Source organism: Triticum urartu, chromosome 6, assembly GCF_003073215.2.
Source record: "Triticum urartu cultivar G1812 chromosome 6, Tu2.1, whole genome shotgun sequence".
In the NCBI taxonomy this organism is placed as follows: Eukaryota; Viridiplantae; Streptophyta; class Magnoliopsida; order Poales; family Poaceae; genus Triticum; species Triticum urartu.
This window is the reverse complement of record NC_053027.1, coordinates 278708296-278735360: the sequence shown is the minus strand read 5'-3', so window position 1 is coordinate 278735360 and position 27065 is coordinate 278708296. Positions and strand designations below refer to the sequence as shown.

Here is a 27065-nt window from a genome sequence, read left to right as displayed (position 1 = left end):
TGCCAACTCCACAGTGGGGTCCTGGGAGGACCCTGTAGGCGAGTAATTATGCGTGCGTTATTCTGGAACCTACGGGGTTTCAGCCATGATGGCCGCCGTAGGCAACTGATTGATTACATGCGCGACGAGTCTGTGGATGTGGTTGCGATTCAGGAAACGATGCGGGTGGATTTTTCCTTGGCCGAGCTCGAGCGCTTGAGCCGTCACTTATTCGCCTGGCACTGGTTGCCATCTAGTGGCGTGGCTGGACACTCCGGTGGGATCCTTCTGGGTGTGAAGGATGCCACCTTCGAGGTGGGATCCATGGGTCGTGGATCCCACTTTGTTAGTATGGAGCTGTGGGAGCGTGGTGTTAACTTCAAGTGGGAAGTTATTGTGGTCTATGTCCCTGCCGATCATAGTAGGTCGGCTGCCTTCCTGGCCGAACTCCACACCAAGATTGCCTCCACGACACTTCCGGTCATGGTTGGCGGAGATTTCAACCTCCTTCGCTCAGCGGAGGAGAAGAGCAACGCAAGGGTTGACCTCACCGAAATCCGTCGTTTCAACGACTGGGTTGCAGACTTAGGACTGCTAGAGTTAGAGAGGGTTGGGGCGAGATACACCTGGACCAATAGACAGGTTAACCCAACCCTTAGTGTGCTCGATCGGGTATTTGTCTCCCTCGACTGGGAGTTGCGGTTCCCCCTAGCCTCCCTCCAGGCCATTACACACATCGGGTCGGACCATGTACCCCTTCTCTTGTCCTCTCGTGATGAGAGGCCTCGCCCCCCACCGCGGTTTCGTTTCAAAACTTTTTGGCTACGGCAACCGGGCTTCACAGCTGCCGTCCAGGCTCACTGGGCCTCGGCTTTATCCGAACCCCATAGGGCGATGTCGCGCCTTGATGAGTGGCATCACCTGTCCAAGCGCTCTAGGCAATTCATGAAGGGATGGGGTGCCAATATTGGGAGGGACCTTCGTGTCCAAAAGGCTACCCTTCTCGAAGAAATCCACGCGTTGGACCTGCGCGCTGATACCTCAGGGATCTCTGCAGAGGAATGGGCATATAGATACAACCTGGAAGAGTCCCTCATGGAGATCTACTCCAAGGAGGAAGAATTTTGGCGCCAACGCGGATCTATAAAGTGGGTGTTGTTTGGTGATGCCAACACAACTTACTTCCAGGCGATCGCCAATGGTCGTAGGAGACGTTGCTCCATCCTCCTTTTATGGGAGGGCGACTAGCTTTTTCAGGATCCACCAGCGATTCACGCTTTGGTGGACGACTTTTATAAGTCGTTATTTATGGGCCGTGCCAGGGGCGGTGTCGCCCTGGCCGACCATATCTGGTCACATGACTAGCTAGTTTCCCCGGCGGAAAATGCGACGTTAATGGCCCCATTTTATGCCGCGGAGGTGGAAGCGTTCGTCAAATCGATGAACCCGGCCTCGGCCCCAGGCCCCGACGGGCTTCCAGTCCGTTTTTTCCAGGCCTTCTGGCCGATGGTTAAGGAGATCATTCTGGACCTATTCTGGGACTTCGCCAGGGGGACATTGGACATGTCTCGTCTCAACTACGGGACCATCTCCCTGATTCCTAAAGTCCCCGGAGCTGCCGACATTAGGCAGTTCTGCCCCATCACCGTCCTTAATGTGATATTTCGGATTCTGGCCAAGGGGTATGCCACTAGGGCGGCCCTGATCGCTCCTCGGATTCACCACCCGAACCAATCGGCCTTCACGAAAGGTAGATATATTCTTGATGGGGTTCTTGTCCTCCATGAAATCATTCATGAGGTCAATACCAAACACCTTCGCGCGGTGTTCTTCAAGATTGACTTTCACAAAGCATATGATACCGTCCATTGGTCCTTCCTTCGGGAAGTATTGCTTAAACGTGGCTTCGACCCCCATTGGGTGGCTCGGGTGATGCAACTTGTGACAAGCGGTCGTACTGCCGTTAATATCAATGGGGAAATTGGACCCTATTTCACACTAGGACAAGGTGTTCGACAAGGGGACCCGATTTCCCCTTTCCTTTTCAACCTTGTGGTTGATGCGTTAGCCTTGATTCTTGATTTGGCAAGGCAAGCAGGGCACATTAGGGGGATTTGCCCCCATCTTGTGGCCAATGGAGGCCTGACCCATCTCCAATATGCTGACGACACCATTATGATGGTGGAGGGTTCGGATGAGGATATCCGGAACCTCAAATTCCTCCTCCTCTGTTTTCAGGAGATGTCGGGCCTCACGATCAACTTTGCCAAAAGTGAGTTCATGGTGCTCGAATATTCACCGTCGGAAGCCCAGCGCATTGCCAACCGCTTGAATTGTCGGTTGGGGTCATTTCCGACTGCTTACCTTGGCTTGCCGGTCAGTGACAATCGTCTACTACAGAAAGACTTCCGCCCTATAGTTGCCAGGCTCCAACCACGGATGGAGCCTTGGCAAGGGAGATAGCTATCCAAGGCCGCTAGAGTGATTCTATAGTTTACATGAATCCCTCCATCAGGAGGTAACCAAAATCCTCTCCCGGTTCTTCTAGGCCGGCGAGAATAATAAACAGAAATACCACATGGTGAAGTGGTCTGAGATCTGTAAGCCTAAGGACCAGGGTGGTCTTGGGGTCATCTCATCCAAGCGGATGAATATTGCCCTCCTCTCGAAATGGCTCTGGCGGATCCAGCCTTAGGAGGGCGGCCTATGGCTGGAGATTATTCGCGCTAAGTACCTTCGTGGTCAACCATTGGTCTTTGCCTCTAGGTCAGGCAGGTCCCAGTTCTGGCAATCGGTGATCCGTCTGATGCCTGTGCTACGCATTGGGACCGCCATCTCTGTAGGGTCCGGCGCTGGTACCCTCTTTTGGCTAGATCAATGGGCGGGGCCTCGCTCATTTGCGGTGCGCTTCCCTTCATTATTTTCGATCTGCACCCGCCCACTCTTATCGGTGGCGGTTGCCTTAGCAGACTTGGGGGTTGTTACCTTCCGCCGTACCTTTGGGGCGGCGGAACGAGAACAATGGGACGAGCTAGTCGAATGTATTGCACTCCGCTCCCCCTCCCTCGAGCCGGATACGCTATCTTGGCATCTTGAGCCAAATGGCCGCTTCTCAACTAGGTCCCTTTATCAGGCAATTGTACCCACTCCGAGACCGGCGGAATTATCTGTTCTTTGGGAAATCAAACTTCCCCTGAAGATCCGCATCTTCCTTTGGCAGTGGGTTCGAGGCCGACTACCCTCGGGCACGGAGGTCCGCAAGCGTAGTGGCCCTGGGGATGGCCTCTGCCCCCTCTGCTTGGTCCCGGAAGATTGCAACCACATTTTCTTCCGTTGCCCTGCAGCACAATTCCTGTGGAGTTGCTTCCGGGAGGTCGTGGGTGGCCATTGGTGCCACGGTAACCTCCCGGACTTGTTTGGGGAGGCCTTTAGCCTCCCTACCCCCTGGAAAGCCGCCACTTGGGTGGCTTTGGGGACCCTTGTTTGGACCCTGTGGTGTATCCACAATAAGCTTGTCATTGAACGTGTGATTCCCAACCGTGCGACTGACGCTATCTATAAAATGTGTGGCCTCTTACAGCTCTAGAGACCGCTTAGCAAGCGGTGTGATCGGGACACCCTTGACAACATCAGTGCAGGCCTTCGATCTTCGGCAGCAGCCCTTTCGCCAGCATCTCCTCCACGGCCAGCCCCACCCGAGCCGGATTAGCTCTCTTTTTCTTTCTTCTTCTTTTTGGGGGCTTGTTTCGCTGTGTCCCCAGCATGACTTGTTGACTTGTTTGGAACCTGTACTCTTGTGTTGGATGCTTGGTCGATGGCTTTATAATATAAAGCGGGGGGAAACCCTTTTTCGGAGAAGGGTGGATGCGCTGCATGATAGTAGGCAGGCAGTGAATGTTGGAAATATGCCCTAGAGGCAATAATAAATTAGTTATTATTATATTTCCTTGTTCATGATAATCGTTTATTATCCATGCTAGAATTGTATTGATGGGAAACTCAGATACATGTGTGGATACATAGACAACACCATGTCCCTAGTAAGCCTCTAGTTGACTAGCTCGTTGATCAATAGATGGTCACGGTTTCCTGACCATGGACATTGGATGTCGTTGAAAACGGGATCACATCATTAGGAGAATGATGTGATGGACAAGACCCAATCCTAAGCCTAGCACAAGATCATATAGTTCCTATGCTAAAGCTTTTCTAATGTCAAGTATCATTTCCTTAGACCATGAGATTGTGCAACTCCCGGATACTGTAGGAATGCTTTGGGTGTACCAAATGTCACAACGTAACTGGGTGGCTATAAAGGTACACTACGGGTATCTCCGAAAGTGTCTGTTTGGTTGGCACGAATCGAGACTGGGATTTGTCACTCCGTGTGACGAAGAGGTATCTCTGGGCCCACTCGGTAGGACATCATCATAATGTGCACAATGTGATCAAGGAGTTGATCACGGGATGATGTGTTACGGAACGAGTAAAAGAGACTTGCCGGTAACGAGATTGAACAAGGTATCAGGATACCGACGATCGAATCTCGGGCAAGTATCGTACCGCTAGACAAAGGGAATTGTATACGGGATTGATTAAGTCCTTGACATCGTGGTTCATCCGATGAGATCATCGTGGAACATGTGGGAGCCAACATGGGTATCCAGATCCCGCTGTTGGTTATTGACCAGAGAACGTCTCGGTCATGTCTGCATGTCTCCCGAACCCGTAGGGTCTACACATTTAAGGTTTGGTGACGCTAGGGTTATAGAGATATTAGTATGCGGTAACCCAAAAGTTGTTCGGAGTCCCGGATGAGATCCCGGACGTCACGAGGAGTTCCGGAATGGTCCGGAGGTAAAGAATTATATATAGGAAGTGCTATTTCGGCCATCGGGACAAGTTTCGGGGTCATCGGTATTGTACCGGGACCACCGGAAGGGTCCCGGGGGTCCACCGGGTGGGGCCACCTGCCCCGGGGGGCCACATGGGCTGTAGGGGTTGTGCCTTGGCCTATATGGGCCAAGGGCACCAGCCCCAAGAGGCCCATGCGCCAAGAGAAGAGAAAAAGGGGAGAGTCCTAAAGGGGGAAGGCACCTCCGAGGTGCCTTGGGGAGGATGGACTCCTCCCCACCCTTGGCCGCACCCTTCCTTGGAGGAAGGGGCAAGGGCTGCGCCTCCCCCTCTCCCTTGGCCCTATATATAGTGGGGAAAAGGAGGAGCAAACAAATCTAAGGCCTGGCGCCTCCCTCTCCCTCCCGTGACACATCTTCCTCCTCCCGCAGCGCTTAGCGAAGCCCTGTTGGAATCCCGCTACTTCCACCACGCCGTCGTGCTGCTGGATCTCCATCAACCTCTCCCTCCTCCTTTCTGGATCAAGGCATGGGAGACGTCTCCGTTCCGTACGTGTGTTGAACGCGGAGGTGCCGTCCGTTCGGCGCTAGGATCATCGGTGATTTGAATCACGACGAGTACGACTCCATCAACCCCGTTCTCTTGAACGCTTCCGCGCGCGATCTACAAGGGTATGTAGATCCAATCCTCCCTCGTTGCTAGATGACTCCATAGATTGATCTTGGTGACACGTAGGAAAATTTTGAATTTATGCTACGTTCCCCAACAGTGGCATCATGAGCTAGGTCTATTGCGTAGATTCTATGCACGAGTAGAACACAAAGTAGTTGTGGGCGTTGATTTTGTTCAATATGCTTGCCGTTACTAGTCTTATCTTGATTCGGCGGCATCGTGGGATGAAGCGGCCCGGACCAACCTTACACGTACACTTACGTGAGACCGGTTCCACCGACAAACATGCACTATTTGCATAAGGTGGCTGGCGGGTGTCTGTCTCTCCCACTTTAGTCGGATCGGATTCGATGAACAGGGTCCTTATGAAGGCTAAATAGCAATTGGAATATCACGTTGTGGTCTTTGCGTAGGTAAGAAACGTTCTTGCTAGAAACCCATAGCAGCCACGTAAAACATGCAAACAACAATTAGAGGACGTCTAACTTGTTTTTGCAGGGTATGCTATGTGATGTGATATGGCCAAAGGATGTGATGAATGATATATGTGATGTATGAGATTGATCATGTTCCTGTAATAGGAATCACGACTTGCATGTCGATGAGTATGACAACCGGCAGGAGCCATAGGAGTTGTCTTTATTTATTCATGACCTGCGTGTCAACATAAACGTCATGTAATTACTTTACTTTATTGCTAACCGTTAGCTGTAGTAGTAGAAGTAATAGATGACGTGGCAACTTCAAGAAGACACGATGATGGAGATCATGGTGTCATGCCGGTGACGATGATGATCATGGAGCCCCGAAGATGGAGATCAAAAGGAGCAATATGATATTGGCCATATCATGTCACTATTTGATTGCATGTGATGTTTATCATGTTTATACATCTTATTTGCTTAGAACGACGGTAGTAAATAAGATGATCCCTCATAACAATTTCAAGAAGTGTTCTCCCCTAACTGTGCACCGTTCCTAAAGTTCGTCGTTTCTAAGCACGTCGTGATGATCGGGTGTGATGGATCCTTACGTTCACATACAACGGGTGTTGACGAGCCTAGCATGTACAGACATGGCCTCGGAACACATGGAAAACACTTAGGGTTAACTTGACGAGCCTAGCATGTACAGACATGGCCTCGGAACACAGAAGACCGAAAGGTCGAGCATGAGTCGTATAGAAGATATGATCAACATGAAGATGTTCACCGAAGTTGACTAGTCCGTCTCACGTGATGATCGGACACGGCCTAGTTGACTCGGATTATGTAATCACTTAGATGACTAGAGGGATGTCTATCTGAGTGGGAGTTCATAAGATGAACTTAATTATCCTGAACATAGTCAAAAGGATTTTGCAAATTATGTCGTAGCTCACACTATAGTTCTACTGTTTAGATATGTTCCTAGAGAAAATTAGTTGAAAGTTGATAGTAGCAATTATGCGGACTAGGTCCGTAGACTGAGGATTGTCCTCATTGCTTCTTAGAAGTCTTATGTCCTTAATGCACTGCTCAGTGTGCTGAACCTCGAACGTTGTCTGTGGATGTTGAGAACATCTGACATACACATTTTGATAACTACGTGATAGTTCGGTTAAACGGTTTAGAGTTGAGGCACCGAAGACGGTTTTGAAACGTCGAAAAACATATGAGATGTTTTGAGGACTGAAATTGGGATTTCAGGCTCGTGCCCACGTCAAGAGGTATAAGACCTCCGACGATTTTCTTAGCCTGCAAACTAAGGGAGAAAAGCTCAATTGTTGAGCTTGTGCTCAGATTGTCTGAGTACAACAATCATTTGAATCAAGTGGGAGTTGATCTTCCAGATAAGATAGTGATGTTTCTCCGAAGTCATTACCACCAAGCTGCTAGAGCTTCGTGATGAACTATAACATATCAGGGACATATATGATGATCCTTGAGATATTCGCGATGTTTGACACCGCGAAAGTAGAAATCAAGAAGGAGCATCAATTGTTGATGGTTGGTGAAACCACTAGTTTCAAGAAGGGCAAGGGCAAAAAGGGATGCTTCATGAAACGGCAATTCAGCTGCTGCTCTAGTGAAGAAACCCAAGGTCGAACCCAAACCCGAGACTGAGTGCTTCTGTAATAAGGGAACAGCCACTGGAGCAGAATTACCCTAGATACTTGGTAGATGAGAAGGCTGGCAAGGTCGATAGAAGTATATTGGATATACATTGTGTTGATGTGTACTTTACTAGTACTCCTAGTAGCACCAGGGTATTAGATACCGGTTCGGTTGCTAAATGTTAGTAACTCGAAATAAAAGCTACGGAATAAACGGAGACTAGCTAAAGGTGAGCTGACGACATGTGTTGGAAGTGTTTCCAAGGTTGATATGATCAAGCATCGCACGCTCCCTCTACCATCGAGTTTGGTGTTTGCGTTGAGCATAGACATGATTGGATTATGTCTATAGCAATACGGTTATTCATTTAAGGAGAATAATGGTTACTCTGTTTATTTGAATAATACCTTCAATGGTCTTACACCTAAAATGAATGGTTTATTGAATCTCGATCGTAGTGATACACATGTTCATGCCAAAAGATAGTAATGATAGTACCACCTACTTGTGGCACTGCCACGTAAGTCATATCGGTATAAAACGCATGAAGAAGCTCCATGTTGATGGATCTTTGGGCTCACTCGTTTTTGAAAGGTTTGAGACATGCGAACCATGTCTATTGGTGTATATGCATGAAGAAACTCCATGCAAATGGACTGTTTGGACTCACTTGATTTTGAATCACTTGAGACATGCAAATCATACCACATGGGCAAGATGACTGAAAGCCTCGTTTTCAGTAAAATGGAACTAGAAAGCAACTTGTTGGAAGTAATACATTTTGATGTGTGCAGTCCAATGAGTGCTGAGGCATGTAGTGGATATCGTTATGTTCTTTCTTCACAGATGATTTGAGTAGATGTTGAGTACATTTACTTGATGAATCACGAGTCTGAATTATTGAAAGGTTCAAGTAATTTCAGTGTGAAGTTGAAAGATCGTCGTGACAAGAGGATGAAAGATCTATGATATGATCATAGAGATGAATATCTGAATTACGAGTTTGGCACAAAATTAAGACATTGTGGAAATCGTTTCACAACTAATACAGCCTGGAACACCATAGTGTGATGGTGTGTCCGAACATCATAACTGCACCCTATTGGATATGATGCATACCATGATGTCTCTTATCGAATTACCACGATAGTTTATGGGTTAGGCATTAAAGACAACCACATTCACTTTAAGTAGGGCACCACGTAATTCCGATGAGATGACACCGTATGAATTATGGTTTAGAGAAACTTAAGCTGTCATTTCTTAAAAGTTTGGGGCTGCGACGCTTATGTGAAAAAGTTTCAGGCCGATAAGCTCGAACCCAAAGCGGATAAATGCATCTTCATAGGACAACCCAAAAACAGTTGGGTATACCTCCTGTCTCAGATCCGAAAGCAATAAAGGATTGTTTCTAGAATCGGGTCCTTTCTCGAGGAAAAGTTTCTCTCGAAAGAATTGAGTGGGAGGATGGTGGAGACTTGATGAGGTTATTGAACCATCTCTTCAACTAGTGTGTGGCAGGGCACAGGAAGTTGTTCCTGTGGCACCTACACCAATTGAAGTGGAAGCTTATGATGGTGATCATGAAACTTCAGATCAAGTCACTATCAAACCTCGTGGGATGACAAGGATGCGTACTACTTCAGAGTGATACGTAATCCTGTCTTGGAAGTCATGTTGCTAGACAACAATGAACCTACGAGCTATGGAGAAGCGATGGTGGGCCTGGATTCCGATAAATGGCTCGAGGCCATAAAATCCGAGATAGGATCCATGTATGAAAACAAAGTGTAGACTTTGACAGAACAACTCGATGGTCATAAGGCTGTTGAGTGTAGATGGATTTTAAAAGGAAGACGGACAATGATGGTAAGTATCACCATTAAGAAAGCTCGACTTGTCGTTAAGATGTTTTTCGACAAGTTCAAGGAGTTGACTATGATGAGACTTTCTCACTCGTAGCGATGCTAAGAGTCTGTTGGAATTATATTAGCGATTACTGCATTATTTATGAAATCTTGCAGATAGGATGTCAAAACATTGTTTCCTCGACGATTTTCTTGAGGAAAGGTTGTATGTGATACAACCGGAAGGTTTTGTCAATCCTGAAAGATGCTAATAAGTATGCAAAGCTCCAGCTATCCTTCTAAGGACTGGAGTAAGCATCTCGGAGTTGGAATGTATGCTTTGATGAGATGATCAAAGATTTTGGGTTTATACAAAGTTTATGAGAAACTTGTATTTCCAAAGAAGTGAGTGGGAGCACTATAGAATTTCTGATGAGTATATGTTATGGATCAGAAATGATGTAGAATTTCTGGAAAGCATATAGGGTTATTTGGAAAGTGTTTTTCAATGGAAAGCCTGGATTAAGCTACTTGAACATTGAGCATCTAGATCTATAAGGATAGATAAAAACGCTTAATAGTACTTTCAAATGAGCACATACCTTGACATAATCTTGAAGGTGTTCAAGATGGATCAGTCAAAGAAGGAGTTCTTGCCTGAGTTGTAAGGTATGAAGTTAAGACTTAAAGCTCGACCACGGCAGAAGAGAGAGAAAGGACGAAGGTCGTCCCCTATGCTCAAGACATAGGCTCTACAGTATGCTATGCTGTGTACCGCACCTGAAGTGTGCCTTGCCATGAGTCAGTCAAGGGGTACAAGAGTGATCCAAGTATGGATCACAGGACAGCGGTCAAAATTATCCTTAGAGGAATAAGGATATGTTTCTCGATTATGGAGGTGATAGAGAGTTCGACGTAAAGAGTTACGTCGATGCAAGCTTAACACCTATCCGGATAGCTCTGAGTAGAGATGCCGGATACGTATAATGGAGCAACAATTTGGAATAGCTCCAAGTAGAACAGCTATTTGGAATAGCTCCAAATAGAACATGGTAGCTACATCTAGGAGATGACATAGAGATTTGTGAAGCACACACGGATCTGAAAGGTTCAGACCCGTTGACTAAAACCTCTCTCACAAGCAACATGATCAAACCCAGAACTCTTTGGGTGTTAGTCACATGGCGATGTGACCTGTGAGTGTTAATCACATGGCGATGTGAACTAGATTATTGACTCTAGTGCAAGTGGGAGACTGTTGGAAATATGCCCTAGAGGCAATAATAAATTAGTTATTATTATATTTCCTTGTTCATGATAATCGTTTATTATCCATGCTAGAATTGTATTGATGGGAAACTCAGATACATGTGTGGATACATAGACAACACCATGTCCCTAGTAAGCCTCTAGTTGACTAGCTCGTTGATCAATAGATGGTCACGGTTTCCTGACCATGGACATTGGATGTCGTTGATAACGGGATCACATCATTAGGAGAATGATGTGATGGACAAGACCCAATCCTAAGCCTAGCACAAGATCATATAGTTCGTATGCTAAAGCTTTTCTAATGTCAAGTATCATTTCCTTAGACCATGAGATTGTGCAACTCCCGGATACTATAGGAATGCTTTGGGTGTACCAAACGTCACAACGTAACTGGGTGGCTATAAAGGTACACTACGGGTATCTCCGAAAGTGTCTGTTTGGTTGGCACGAATCGAGACTGGGATTTGTCACTCCGTGTGACGAAGAGGTATCTCTGGGCCCACTCGGTAGGACATCATCATAATGTGCACAATGTGATCTCACCCCCCCCCCCCCCCCCCCCCCCCCCCCCCCCCCCCCCCCCCCCCCCCCCCCCCCCCCCCCCCCTTTTTTTTTTTCCCCTAGGAGTTGATCACGGGATGATGTGTTACGGAACGAGTAAAGAGACTTGCCGGTAACGAGATTGAACAAGGTATCAGGAAACCGACGATCGAATCTCGGGCAAGTATCGTACCGCTAGACAAAGGGAATTGTATACGGGATTGATTAAGTCCTTGACATCGTGGTTCATCCGATGAGATCATCGTGGAACATGTGGGAGCCAACATGGGTATCCAGATCCCGCTGTTGGTTATTGACCGAGAACGTCTCGGTCATGTCTGCATGTCTCCCGAACCCGTAGGGTCTACACACTTAAGGTTCGGTGACGCTAGGGTTATAGAGATATTAGTATGCGGTAACCCGAAAGTTGTTCGGAGTCCCGGATGAGATCCCAGACATCAAGAGGAGTTCCGGAATGGTCCGGAGGTAAAGAATTATATATAGGAAGTGCTATTTCGGCCATCGGGACAAGTTTCGGGGTCACCGGTATTGTACCGGGACAATCGGAAGGGTCCCGGGGGTCCACCGGGTGGGGCCACCTGCCCCGGGGGGCCACATGGGCTGTAGGGGGTGGAGCCTTGGCCTATATGGGCCAAGGGCACCAGCCCCAAGAGGCCCATGCGCCAAGAGAGGGAAAAGGGGAGAGTCCTAAAGGGGGAAGGCACCTCCGAGGTGCCTTGGGGAGGATGGACTCCTCCCCCCCTTGGCCGCACCCTTCCTTGGAGGAAGGGGCAAGGGCTTGCGCCTCCCCCTCTCCCTTGGCCCTATATATAGTGGGGAAAAGGAGGAGCAAACAAATCTAAGGCCTGGCGCCTCCCTCTCCCTCCCGTGACACATCTTCCTCCTCCCGCAGCGCTTAGCGAAGCCCTGTTGGAATCCCGCTACTTCCACCACGCCGTCGTGCTGCTGGATCTCCATCAACCTCTCCCTCCTCCTTGCTGGATCAAGGCATGGGAGACATCTCCGTTCCGTACGTGTGTTGAACGCGGAGGTGCCGTCCGTTCGGCGCTAGGATCATCGGTGATTTGAATCACGACGAGTACGACTCCATCAACCTCGTTCTCTTAAACGCTTCCGCGCGCGATCTACAAGGGTATGTAGATCCAATCCTCCCTCGTTGCTAGATGACTCCATAGATTGATCTTGGTGACACGTAGGAAAATTTTGAATTTATGCTACGTTCCCCAACAGTGAACATCTGATTGTTCAATCCCAGTAGGTCACCTCACACTCTCTTTGCTTCCCACAAGTAAAGAAAACTTACACTCTTGCACTTTGACACTCTTAACCTTTCAATAAATGACTCTCAGTTTTTGTAAAGCAGAAGTGTGGCTAGCTCATGCGTACGTATCAGTTTTTTTAAAAGAAAATCTAGTCTTTGATACTCCCTCCATTCCACAATGTAGTGCTTCCTCTCTTCCCGTGCTTCAACTTTGACCGTAAATTTAACTGCCAAGACCGATTGCAGCAGTAGCAAAAATTATATCAGTGAATTCGTATTCGAAAGAAGTTTTCAATTATATAATTTTTTCTCCCGCCGCAGTTGGTCTTGTTGGTTAAATTTATGGTCAAAGTTGGACCTCGAAAAGCGCGGGCGCACTATATTTTGGAATGGAGGGAGTAGTATACTACTATTTCATTTAGGAAATCATACGAGCCCACGAGCCCGCAATTAATTGATCCTCCCTAAAGTTAATGTTTATTCCAGCAAAAGAAAAGAGTTTATCCTTACTCTTGAGCATTACATGCATCCGACATATACTCCCAAATCCTAATCACTGACTAAATTGCATATACACTAAAACTAATACCGTAAGGTTAGTTTGTGGGCAAAGGGAACCAGTCAAGGACCATGGACCGGCATGTGCCACCGCTGTCTTGGCCAGCATCTCTGTGGGTAATGGCGCCACGGTGGTCTCTGATATTGTACACACCGCAACAGAGATGATCGTCCTCGGTCTTTACCTCACATGTCGGATGAGTGTCGAGTTTAAACTCTCTTAGAGTATCTTCAACAGGTGCGCCAAATTAACACCGCGCCGTAAAATTCCTCATTTTAGCACGCGCGCAATTGAAATAGTTGCTATAGCTGGCGCGCGAAAACAGCGCGCGCGGCATACGTAGTCCAGCGCGCGGGCCGAAACGCAATCGCGCACCGCTTATTTGCTGCATCCGCTCTCGCGCGCTCGCTCGCACCTCCCACCCCCCATCGAGCCACGCCGCCGCCGCCGACCGCGCCAGCCGCCGACCGTTCCGGCGCTTCCCCGGCCTATCCCCGCCCCGCGCGCGCTTTCTTCATATGTATTGCTCAAAAGCCATGAATTCCGTGCATGTTGATTGTAGTTTTTTATTTATAGCATAGTATTCAACATTGTAGATGAGTTCGTCGTATGATTCTTTCGAAGAAGAATTTGATATGGAAGAGGAGGAGGATCCTGCAATGATCCTAGCTATGCATATTAATAAAAAAACCGAAGCACGGTGGTTCAGTTATGGGTCGGCAGAAAATTTGGAGGGATAGGATCGATACCCACAACAGATTGATCAGGCATTATTTTGCGGAGAATCCCACATACCCCGAGTCGTATTTTCGTCACCGGTTTAGGATGAGCACCGAATTGTTTAGGCGCATTGCGGAGAAACTAGTGAGCCATGACCGCTTTTTTCAGCAAAGGAGGAATGCCGCCGGAGAGCTCGGGCATAGCACCTTTCAGAAGGTGACAGCCGCTTTGCGTATGTTGGCATACGGTATACCGACTGATTTTGTTGATGATCACTTGGCTATGGGTGAGAGTCAAGCCATCATGTGTGTCAAGCGCTTCGCAGTCGGAATTGTGCAAGTGTTTGGCGAGTAGTATTTGAGATCTCCCAACGCTGAAGACGTCGCAAGGCTTTTGGCGATAAACAAAGCTCGCGGCTTTCCTGGCATGCTTGGCTCAATAGATTGCATGCGTTGGACTTGGAAAAATTGTCCAAAGGCATGGCATGGGCAATTCCACGGCCAAAAAAGGGTTCCACTATAATCCTTGAAGCGGTGGCCGGTCAAGAGACTTGGATTTGGCATGCATTCTTTGGAATGCCTGGATCTTTGAATGACATCAATGTTGTCAACCGGTCACCACTGATGAGCAAGATTGCAAATGGGGAGTTGCCACCGGTGCAGTTTGTAGCAAATGGCCGTACATACAACTATGGCTATTATCTAGCAGATGGCATCTATCCAAAGTGGCAAACCTTTGTCAAGCCGTTGAAAAAGCCAGAAGGTAAGAAAAATCTTGATTTCCACAATGCTTAGGCGGCGGCTAGAAAAGATGTGGAGAGAGCTTTTGGGATTTTGCAAGTCCAATTTGCTATTGTGAGAGGACCGACTAGATTTTGGGATCAGAAGATGCTTTGATACATAATGCACGCTTGTGTGATCATGCACAATATGATCATCGAGAATGAGCGTAACCAAGATGTAGACTACTCTCAGTATGAGCTCTTGGGATATCTCGTGCGAGTGCGACGAAGGGCTGAAAGGGTGGCCCGTTTTGTTGCCTCCTATCATGCCATTCAACGTCCCGCAGCGCATAATGATCTTCAGAAGGGTCTCATTGAGGAGTGGTGGGCATGGAATGGACGACAAAGAGCATCATAATTTGTGCGTTAGTTATTGTATTGTTGAACTATTTGTTGTGTTTAATTGCATTATTTTTTGTATTGAATGATAAATTGTTTGTTTGAGTTGTAATAAATAAAATTGAACTATTTATTTTTGTTTGTTTTGATTTTTTGCTTCTGTTTTCGAATGCATATGTTGTTTGTGCGAGAGTCGCGCGCGCTGCATTTTTGCGCGCTGCTGGAGCGGCGCGCGCGTGCTGCATTTTAGCGCGGCAGCTGGAGCCAGCGCTGCGCGCCGCGCCAAACCAGGCGATGGAGACGCGCTAAAGCTGTGTTTTGCGCGCGAGGCGTTCGGCGCCTGTTGAAGATGCTCTTACAAAGGAGACGCAGTTTTCTTGAGATCCAGCTCCAACCGCACAGCCATCAACAAAAGCCGGGAGCGAGAAAGCGCATTCTAGGCTGACAAAAAGAGCATGCTCCTTCAACCTATCAACCTTCCTCCACCGTCCATGGCCACACTCCAAGTCTAGGTCCATTGCTTCGAAGACTTTGAGCCACCGAGTCCGGATTCGTTTACGAGAGACACGGTCCTCTTCGATCTCCCGTTCAACCATGAGCAGCCGGTCACCGGACACGACCAAGTAGTAATAGCGCTTGTAGAAGCCGGTCGAGGAGCAATCTATTTCTGCTGTTGTGCCTGGTATACAGCATTGGACGGATGGTTGGTGTTGGTCGTGCTGCAGGCCCGACCGCAAGCTGCATGCCCGACCGCAAGTCCAGGACATGGAGCTCCCGATGACGAGTGATGCCTTGCGCATCCGGCGAAGTCCAACCAGTGATCATGTAGAGCTTGCCTTTGAAGAGTGCCATGTCATTGGGAATCAACGGACGCAGCTTAATGGAGCCTGCTTGCGGCCGCGGCCCGCGGGCATAGATGTGCAACCGGCAGTTGTTCCTGCTTGAAACGACGAAGATGTTGTCCGAAACCACAATCTTGTGGATGTTGTATGGGACGAGGTAGAGGGGAGTCGATCTTGTGATCTGAAACCAGAGCATGTCGTGGTCAACGTGTTGCAGGGTCGTCTCCCCGGTGAGAGGGTTCATGAGAGAGCAGTTGCCGTCGTCGTGCACGAGGAAGAGCATGCCGCCGGTGGAGACGCGGCTCGCGACGTTGGCTGGGATGGCAGGCAGGCGGTGGACCACGCCGTCGGGGAGGCTGAGGAAGGTGCCGTCACGGAGGGCGAGCCATGGAAGTAGCGGGGGCAGGTCACGCGCCGCGGAGTGCCACGGCCGGCACACGGCGCGGAGGCGGACGCGGTCGACGTGGGACGGCATGCGCAGGAGCGCCAGCACAGAAACTCTTGCAGGAGGTGCGGCCATGGGCTGCCGGCCTCTTCCGGTGGTGGCGCGCTCTTACTTGACCCAGCGACGGCCATCGAGATTGGTGCCGCTGCCATGGCCGCCTACTTGTTCTACCACGGGGATGCACGGCTGCACGTGGCCGTTCCATCGGTCAGCCTATTTATTTAGAGCATCTCTGACAGACGCCGAATGCGCAAAAGACAGCTTATAGCGCGCGCCTATCGTCTGATTTGACGCGGCACGCAGCGCTGGCTCCAGCAGCCACGCTAAAATGCAGCGCGCAAAAATGCAGCACGCGGGACACTCGCACAAACAATATATACATTCAAAAACAGAAGCAAAAAGATCAAAACAAACAAAAATAAATAGTTCAATTTCGTTTATTACAACTCAAACAAACAGTTTATCGTTGAATACAACAAATAGTGCAATTAAACACAACAAATAGTTCAACAATACAATAACGAACGCACAAATCATGATGCTTTTTGTCGTCCATTCCATGCCCACCACTCCTCAATGAGATCCTTCTGAAGATCATTATGCGCTGCGGGACGTCGAATGACATGATAGGAGGCAACAAAACGGGCCACCCTTTCAGCCCTCCGCCGCACTCGCACGGGATAGCGTCTGCTGAAGCAACTATTCCGGTTGCGCGCGTGCTAAAACGGGGAATTTTGTGGCGCGGTGCTAGTTTGGCGCACCTGTTGGAGATGCTCTTAGACCTTATTCTTTTGGCAACTTATGGTGGTTTATGGTATAAATCGTTTCCTTCCTAACTTATTTTAATAACCGCCCTTGTTATTCTCAAAACAAAAAAATGTTTTCAGCACGTACAAGTGTTGTTGTCGTTGTAGAATTTCTTACTGAAACAAGTTGGAAAGATAGCGTCATGTCATCACAGTAAATGTCCAAATCTCCGCGCTTTCGAGCTATACTCGGATTCAAACCATCGACGGATATACTCGTGATTGTCGCCCCGTCTCCCGCGTCTCTTCTTTCTTGCTCGCCCCGTCTCCCCAACTCCCGATCCATCCGAATCTGATCGGCATCCTCATCCTCCCTTCCGCCGCCGGATCGTTGCTCTCGCGACTCCGCGGCCGCGACCATGGGCGGCACCATGGTGCTTCCGCCTGCTCTGCTCCCGCGCCGTAGCGCCGCCGCCGCCGATCTGCACGCCTGCTCCTCCCGCGTGCGCGTGAACCCCGCCTTGATGGCGAACCCCGCGGCTGCCAAGAGGCCAAAGCGTCCCGGATCCGTGCACGACGTGCAGCCGCCGGCGAAGCGCGTACGCGGTGCCTGCTCGGGGGGCGAGCTCCATGCCGCGGTCCCCGCCAACATCAAGAACAGCAAGCTTCCGTGTCCCAGCAGCGGCAAGGATCTGAAGAGTCCGACGTGCCTCCACCGTTCCGGGATCAAGAACCAGGTCGCCGAATCTCCGGCGAGCGCGACGCAATCGAAGCCACCGATCAGCATGCGCCAACTGATCGAGAATGCTCGCCTCGCCATGGATTGGGCTCACCCTACCTCCGAAGAAGAGGTCAGCCGTCGACACGACATCGAGCGCAGCCGAGCGGAGGCCCGGCGAAAGATGGAGCAGATGGCGGACACCGTGTAGTCCAACGACCCCTGGATCGATCCCTCCGACGTGACCAAGTCCCCTGAGGAGCTGCTCCAAGCAAGACAAGAAGCATGGCGTGCTCAAGCTCAACTCATTGCGATGGCTTGTCAACGGGATTTTGCTCAAGCGATGTAAATCCACGGACGTGTGGTCAAGCGATCGAAGCAGAGGAAGAAATCATAAGCAATGCAGCCTTGTTGGTGGTAGTCTTGCTTAGCTGAGCAAAGCAGAGGAACCAGAGTCGGCACCTAGCTGAGAAAAGCATAGGAAGCAAAGGAAGCTACAAGTTGTCAACTATGTAATCTACTACTGTAGTTGCAAGTGTGTAGAAGTATTTCACTGGCATGTTTTCCAGTAGTGCCAGTGAGATTCTTAATTTGGCTATTAATTAGTGCGCATTATGATCACAATCGATCAATTAATGCAAAGGGTTTTGTTTCATGTAAAAACATTGGATCTGATCAGTCTGATGTGTGCAAGCATCTGCCACTACCGGATCTCTTTCTATGTTTTCATCTGATGTATGCTCCATTGTTCTTTTGTGAATAATAACCATGAATAATTACAGGCACACGGTTCCACCAAGACTATTTCTTGTGTGAACTATTCCAAGTGACTGTATTTCAGGAGAGGAGCAGATATGTGTGCTCTATTCCCTTGAGAAAAATTTACACCTCAACAATGCAGAATTTATTTGTCGCATCCAGAAGGCGCCAAAAAGCACGTTTCCTGAATCCTGGTGCATACATGCATCGTTGTTACCAACAGCTCATGTGTACTTGCTGTCTGAAATTTTGCAACAGCTGCAAATTTTGTTCAGTACAATTGCTGTATATGCAGACCAGTTTCACTTAATTAGCATATTCATTGACATGGATCTACTGAGTTAACATATTCAGTACAATTGCCGCAACTCATATGTACCTGCCAAATTTGGCAACTGCTGCAAATTTCGTTCCACACAAATGGTGCCAGTATCAAATCAAACCACATGTCACGTCGCAGAGAAAATACATACTTGGCGACAATGGTGTTTACTTCACTGAATATCTGAATTCACATATTCATTGACATAAATCCACTGGAATACAAGGGAATTACAATGCCTGATACATAATCTGAACTCATAGTGACAACTTCAATCAATTGCAATGGGAAATGTTGGCAACATTCACTCGTGTTGCAGTTCTTCCTCTTCCTCTGCACCTTCAAGTGTCATCCGCAGCTTCTCGGCTCCCTTCCTCCTGCAGAGAAATCAGGAGTGCCCATTTTGACACGCTGGGAAATGACATGACCAAGGAGGAGAATAATCAATACTTCAAAGTAGCAAGGAAGAGAAGAATCAATACTTGAACAAAAGAGAAAGGGCTTACCCATGGTTTTTATCCATTGCATTTTGCCATGATCAGTACTTCAAAACTTCCAGCAAGACATTCAGAATACTAGCCATCGCGGTTGGTCATGTGATGCTACTGATAATAGTTCTTACCCTATGACAGCCTGCACACTGCACGTCAAACTAGTTCTTACCCAAGTTCTTTAGAGGCTATAGAGTACCTTTCATGTACAACGTGGGAGGTGATGATAAATCCAGTCACGGTCAGAGCCTGGCACAACAACTTTATAGGAGAATTTCAGCTTGGGGCAAGATCGCCGGTTTTGTAGGTCAGCTCGGGAGACTGGAGGAGCTCCACTTGGAGTTTTGGACAATAATATCATTTCACCATGCTCAAGCAGTCAACAGACTACAGGTACTCAGTATGGCCAAAGGATGGCCAGTCCTTCAAATCTAGCATTCACTCGTTTGATGTTTTGGGTGCTCGCTTTCATCTAACATTCATTGTTCCTGCATGTGAGAAAGACAGGAAAAGTCATTTAGTCACACAAGTGCAGATCCAAATATCATTCTAGAAAAACAGTATGTTACATACTATTTTTTGAAAAGAGACATTACATAATGAACCAACCAATCCAAGCAAAAGAATAGAAGCATTAAAAGATCAACAGCTCAAGAGTTCATATAGGATAAAGTTGTAAAGTACACACATTCAGTAGATTTTTTTTTTGACGCGTACATTCAGTTGATATCACTAAGCTTTCAGATGAGAGACAGCCTTAAAGGTGTAGCCATGCTGGTTTGTTTTCCAGTTACTTATGCAATTAGAGATTAGACATGTTTATCATAGGGTTAATGAAAGATATAGCATTCATGGGCAGAGACAGTTTCTGAACTCCACAATTTCAATTGCCTCCCAGACCCGTTAACATCGCAGAAGCAAGCGCACTACTTATCCTATTGTGTTCATTTTTCTTTAGCATGAGTTTTGCTACTGGGACTCTTCGAAAGACCACTGACCTGATCATTTCATCAGTGGTACAGGAATAAATGTCCTGCTATATGTTTTTGAAATTAGGTGTGTACGGCCCCGTGTTCTCTTCAAATTATAATTCATGCTGTAGGCATCCTATAGCAGCTTCAGGGTGAGACGCTGCTGCTAAAGCAGGAAGGATAACCTCATCTCTTGACCCCCTGTCACTGGACTGCCTGCCTTAACTAAGCAATCTGTGTGCCTAATCTGGGCAGGCTGCGTCAGTGTCGTGCATGGACCCTCACCTCGGTTCAGTACGTGGACAAGGACAGCAACAACACATTATTGTCTGAACCTGATCATCGCTAGTGTATGTATTGCCATTTACCAATTCAGCAGAGCAGAGTAACACAGTTGGAGCGTGTCTGAAGAATTTAGCATGCAATGGAATGAGCCAAACCCTTTCTGACAGAGCTTCTTCTGTAGTGGTATCTACTAATGGTTCAGTGAGGGCCTCCCTCACCTTGTATATCCAGCCAAGAAAGGAGGAGGGGAAGGGGATTTACCGGTCTTGGTCTCGTGGAGCTCGTGGAGGAGCAACGTTGCATCGAGGTGGTGGAGGTCGACGGTGGGACGAAGGCCAGCGGATGGGGAGGAAGTTGCAGGCGGCGCCGGTCCGGCAAGGCCGAGAAAGGCGCCGGCGAGCTTCAGCGAGGAGGGAGGCCGACGGCTAGATCCAGCGAAGAAAGAGACGGGGAGCTTCAGAGGGAAGGGAGGCTAGAGGCGGCGCCGGCGCGAGTGGATGGCGGAGTGCCAGCGTCCATGGATTTGAACCCACGGTTTTAATCCAATTTTTCTTTCTTTTTTCTTCTACTAAAACCAAAACGCCCCGATCCGGTGCATTTAATTCCCCAGTCCGCCCAGGCCCATTAGACCTCTTCCAATCGAAAGGAAAAGAATTCTACGAGGTCAGGTTTCACGCAAGATTTATCCTGATGGATGACACGTGACATTCACAAATCACAAAGCATCACATACCCCCTACTTAAAATCAGGGGGGGAGAGATTAGATACTTTGTGATTTGTGAATGCCACGTGTCATCCATCAGGACTGGTCTCACCTACTAACCGTGAGACCTGGTCTCATATAATTTTTTTCGCAATGCAAAGGTGCTTAGATAAGGTGCTAAGTGCATTAAATACCTTATGGCGTGTTTGATTACATTGCCTATTCAGCCTGGCCCGGCGAGCCTGGCTCTATTGAGCCGGTTTGAGGGGATGCAGGCCAAAAAAAACCCAGATGCACATAGTTTGGTTGCCTGCATGCCCCTAGTTGCATGAGACAACCATTTTCGACCCGGCGTTTGGTTGCCCGCATTGCATTAGGCGCACATATGACATGGTGTTTGGTTGCAACCTGCATAAGGTGTTGTCACCACGTCTAACTAATGATGAGCTTACCTCACAGAATCTGAACATGTAGCGCCATCTACTTAAACAAATGACAGTTCATCCTAACTACTATCAAATGACAGTTCAAATTACTAAGAGCCATTGGCTAAATAGGGGGTAGTTCGTCGGTGCTATCAGATCTTCCTCTTCCTCTCTTCTTCTGCTTTTGCTGTTGCTGCTTGTTGTTCTTCTTCCATCTTCTTCAAATCCTGCACTGACCTCTGTTAAGCCACATCACCTCTGCCCACTCCAACATTTTGTTCTTCCAAACGTCGTTGTCAAATGCCTCCACACCATGGCCAGAGCTAACAACATCGTCAGGCTCGACATCTTCCTCCTCAGGCACGTTCATCAAAGCCCCACCGGAGGATCCAATTATGCAGAATGCAACAAGCAAGAACTAGTTTAATCTGAGTGGAGTATGAGTGGAATGGCTTCTGATCTAGGATCTTAAACATATTCTTCAGAGCTCCAAATGCCCTCTCAACAGTTACTCTAAGGCTGGAGTGTCTGAGATTAAACAGCTCCTGTGCAGTCCTAGGATAGTTCCTACGAGAGAACTCGTTGAGATGGTACCTTCTTTTCTTGAAGGGTGGAAAAATACCCGGCCAACATGCATAGCCAGCATCTCCAAGGTAGAACTTGCCGTCGGGGATGTTGATCCCATCAGGTCGACTCATGTTGTCAGTGAAAATGTTAGCATCATGCGCTGACCCCTCACAGCCAGCCAGCACATATGTGAACTTCAGATCAAAGTCAACAGCAGCAAGCACATTCTGACTTGTGTAGTGCTTCCTCCCCCTGTATGCTGCAGACTGTGACCTAGGAACTCTGGTAGTGACATGAGTACCATCTATTGCCCCAATGCAATCCTGAAAATGACATTACAAGCCCGTGTTAGTGCTCAACTTGAACAATACAAGCATATCAAGTCATGAAAAGTGTATATTGTCAATGCTCACCTTGAAATATGGATACCATCTTGGGCTTCCGCGAATCTTGGGTGGAGTCTGGCCAGATGGTCTCCTGATTATCTCTCCTCTAAGCTCCCTAACAACATAAAGCACCTGCTTGAAGTATCTAGAGATGGTCTCCATTGATCTCCTGAACGTGTTGTGAATGACCCTGAACCTCTGGTTATGGCCAACAACATGGAGGAACATGGCCACTTGCTCTTCGGCACTGGTGTTGATGCTATCTTGTAACAGCCCCCCTGCTCCTGAAGGTCTCGACAAGCCTGGCAAATGGTGCTATTTTCATTCTAAGCATCTATAGAGCCTCGACGTCATTGCAGTTGTAGATGTAGTTCATATTTCGGATCCTCTCCTGTTCCCGGGGAAACAATGGACCATAGCGGATCAAAGGTCTCCTAGCACGACGAACAACTCTTTGGTGCATGAACATGACCCATGCCTGAATCACACTAATCAGTGCTGCTGCCTGGATTATCAGCCTCATCCGTGCGTCCATAACCTAGTCTACATCGACGGTTCGTTCAGTGGGAAATCGATCCTACACCTAACTTAACGGCCTAACCACTGAGCTAACAAAGGGGGAGGGGGTGCTTCTTACCGGCATCGGAGACGAGGATGGCGTAGGGGGAGCCATGGCACAGACTAGGTCGACCAGACGGTGGCCAACAGCAAGTGGGGCACCAGATCCGCCGCAAACGCCGCCACCTCTTCCGCCGTCGTCGCTGCCTATAGCGCAGATCTGAAATCGCAGCCGCCGCCGGTGGTGAGGCAGTAGGGAAGAAAGGGGGCAGTTGTCGGTTCTATATCCGGCGTATCTCGTAGTAGGGGTCCTAAGCTAGTCGTCTTGGAGCGATGGTAACATGGACACAGAATTTTACCCAGGTTTGGGCTCTCTTGAAGAGATAATACCCTACGTCCTCCTTTTGATTGTATTGATATGAGGATAGTACATAGTACAGGTATCTACCACGAGATTGTAGTAATGAATATGAGATTTTCTATTGACTAGCCTGGCCTCGGCTTATATATGCACCGTAGGCCTAGGGTTTAGGAGAGCCCTTGGCTTGAGCGCCAAGTCTTGTGGAGTTTTCCTTGTATGCGGCATGGGCTGCCTAAAGTGGCCCATTAGTGAATCGCCATGGGGGTCCTTGGCCCGACCCACCTGATCGGGAGATGACATGGTGAGTACCTCCTAGTCCAGGACACCGTCAGTAGCCCCCTGAACCGGTCTTCAAGTTAGGGACGCTCCTTGATTCTTCGATTCTTCCGAACTGTTCTTCATCTTCGGTCGTCGGTCTTGAAAACTGGTTCAACAAATCTTCTCATCTTCGATCTTGAGGATCGCCGAAGTGAATCCGAAGAGTTTACACGTCGGGTATCCGAGGAGCCCCTTTTAAGTTTTCGGCCTTTATCAATGCCTTGTTATTGTTATGCCACACCTTGGATTTGAAGTTGTTCCCGGGCGGCAATGTCATATTGCGTCCGAGCTCCAACGCCGGACTGCATCTGAGGTATCCTCTTGCAGCCGAACTCCAATGTCAGAGTGTATCCAAGCTCCATTGTCGGACTATAGCCGAGCTCCAACACCGGACTACAACTGAGGTGGCACAGAGTACCTCGTGTTTGAAAACGTTTGAAGGAGTTAATCCGAGCTTAACGCTGAAAAGTTCTCTATGGAGCCAGCCGCTCGCGGCCGAGCTTTATGCCGGAAACATCCTATATGGATTTAGTCACTTGCATCCAAGCTTTATGCCGGATTGCTTTCGAGCTGTGAAATTTATTTGCTGATGAGATGTATACAACCAGTAGCCCTCAAGGTGTGTGTCGGCCTAAAACCCGAGATGCACATTAGAGGAGATAGTGATTCACGAACGGGCCCTTGAGAGGGTTTTGAGAAATCGCCGTAATATATTAGCTTGATGCCGTATAGGTCCCAGATGATGCCTATTGTTGTCCGAAGACACGTTTGCCCATAGTTCGGTCAACCCGAACACTAAGCCCTTTGAATTTTATGCATTGAATAGGCAATGCAGTAGCCCCCGAGAAACTGGTCGGGTGGAAACACCAGATCAGGGGATTGTTGTGCACCTTTAATACTAGTAAATGATAAGCCCAAAGCCCAGTAGCCCCCGAGACTTAATGCGGGCATGGGTGGCCGAATTAAGGATCAATATCCGGTCTAAAATCACAAATTATGTGTAATGATGTTGGGTTTCGTAGTAATTTCAAAAAAATTCCTACGCACACGCAAGATCATGGTGATGTATAGCAACGAGAGGGGAGAGTGTGATCTACGTACCCTTGTAGATCGACAACGGAAGCGTTAACTTGGTTGATGTAGTCGTACGTCTTCACGGCCCGACCGATCAAGCACCGAAACTACGGCACCTCCGAGTTCTAGCACACGTTCAGCTCGATGACGATCCCCGGACTCCGATTCAGCAAAGTGTCGGGGAAGAGTTCCGTCAGCACAACGGCGTGGTGATGATCTTGATGTACTACCGTCGCAGGGCTTCGCCTAAGCACCGCTACAATATTATCGAGGACTACGGTGGAAGGGGGCACCGCACACGGCTAAGAATATGATCACGTGGATCAACTTGTGTCTCTAGGGGTGCCCCTTGTCTCCGTATATAAAGGCTCAAAGGAGGGGGGCCGGCCGGCCATCATAGGGCGCGCCAGGAGGAGTCCTACTCCCTCCGGGAGTAGGACTCCCCCCTTTCCTAGTTGGAATAGGATTCGTGAAGGGGGAAAGAGAGAGAGAAGGGGGGCGCCGGCCCCCTCTCTCTTTGTCCTATTCGGACTAAGGGGGGAGGGGCGCGCGGCCCATCCCTGGCCACCTCTCCTATCTCCCACTAAGGCCCATATACCTCCCGGGGGTTCCGGTAACCTTCCGGTAATCCGGTAAAATCCCGATTTCACCCGGAACGCTTCCGATATCCAAATATAGGCTTCCAATATATCAATCTTTATGTCCCGACCATTTCAAGACTCCTCGTCATGTCCGTGATCACATCCGGGACTCCGAACAAACTTCGGTACATCAAAATGCATAAACTCATAATATAACTGTCATCGTAACCTTAAGCGTGCGGACCCTACGGGTTCGAGAACAATGTAGACGTGACCGAGACACGTCTCCGATCAATAACCAATAGCAGAACCTGGATGCTCATATTGGCTCCTACATATTCTACGAAGATCTTTTATCGGTCAGACCGCATAACAACATACGTTGTTCCCTTTGTCATCGGTATGTTACTTGCTCGAGATTCGATCGTCGGTATCCAATACCTAGTTCAATCTCGTTACCGGCAAGTCTCTTTACTCGTTCCGTAATATATCATCCCGCAACTAACTCATTAGTTGCAATGCTTGCAAGGCTTAAGTGATGTGCATTACCGAGAGGGCCCAGAGATACGTCTCCGATAATCGGAGTGACAAATCCTAATCTCGAAATACGCCAACCCAACATGTACCTTTGGAGACACCTGTAGAGCTCCTTTATAATCACCCAGTTACGCTGTGACGTTTGGTAGCACACAAAGTGTTCCTCCGGCAAACGGGAGTTGCATAATCTCATAGTCATAGGAACATGTAGAAGTCATGAAGAAAGCAATAGCAACATACTAAACGATCGGGTGCTAAGCTAATGGAATGGGTCATGTCAATCAGATCATTCAACTAATGATGTGATCCCGTTAATCAAATGACAACTCTTTGTCCATGGTTAGGAAACATAAACATCTTTGATTAACGAGCTAGTCAAGTAGAGGCATACTAGTGACACTCTGTTTGTCTATGTATTCACCCATGTATTATGTTTCCGGGTAATACAATTCTAGCATGAATAATAAACATTTATCATGATATAAGGAAATAAATAATAACTTTATTATTGCCTCTAGGGCATATTTCCTTCAGTCTCCCACTTGCACTAGAGTCAATAATCTAGATTACACAGTTATGATTCTAACACCCATGGAGCCTTGGTGCTGATCATGTTTTGCTCATGGAAGAGGCTTAGTCAACGGGTCTGCTACATTCAGATCCGTATGTATCTTGCAAATCTCTATGTCTCCCACCTGGACTAGATCCCGGATGGAATTGAAGCGTCTCTTGATGTGCTTGGTTCTCTTGTGAAATCTGGATTCCTTTGCCAAGGCAATTGCACCAGTATTGTCACAAAAGATTTTCATTGGACCCGAAGCACTAGGTATGACACCTAGATCGGATATGAACTCCTTCATCCAGACTCCTTCGTTTTCTGCTTCCAAAGCAGCTATGTACTCCGCTTCACATGTAGATCCCGCCACGACACTTTGTTTAGAACTGCACCAACTGACAGCTCCACCGTTTAATGTAAACACGTATCCGGTTTGCGATTTAGAATCGTCCAGATCAGTGTCAAAGCTTGCATCAAC

General features: G+C 48.2%; 1 long non-coding RNA gene and 1 pseudogene across 1 annotated transcript; both read right to left on the bottom strand.

Annotated features, from left to right (window-relative positions):
- Positions 1–18921: 18921 nt before the first annotated feature.
- LOC125517147 lies at positions 18922–21088 on the bottom strand. Its single transcript, XR_007287428.1, has 3 exons — positions 20782–21088; positions 19280–19752; positions 18922–19184 (listed from the first exon to the last, which is right to left on the bottom strand). It is a non-coding gene; the product is annotated as an uncharacterized LOC125517147 (long non-coding RNA).
- Positions 21089–21869: 781 nt separating this feature from the next.
- On the bottom strand, positions 21870–23137 carry LOC125516742 (annotated as a pseudogene).
- Between the last annotated feature and the right edge of the window lie 3928 nt (positions 23138–27065).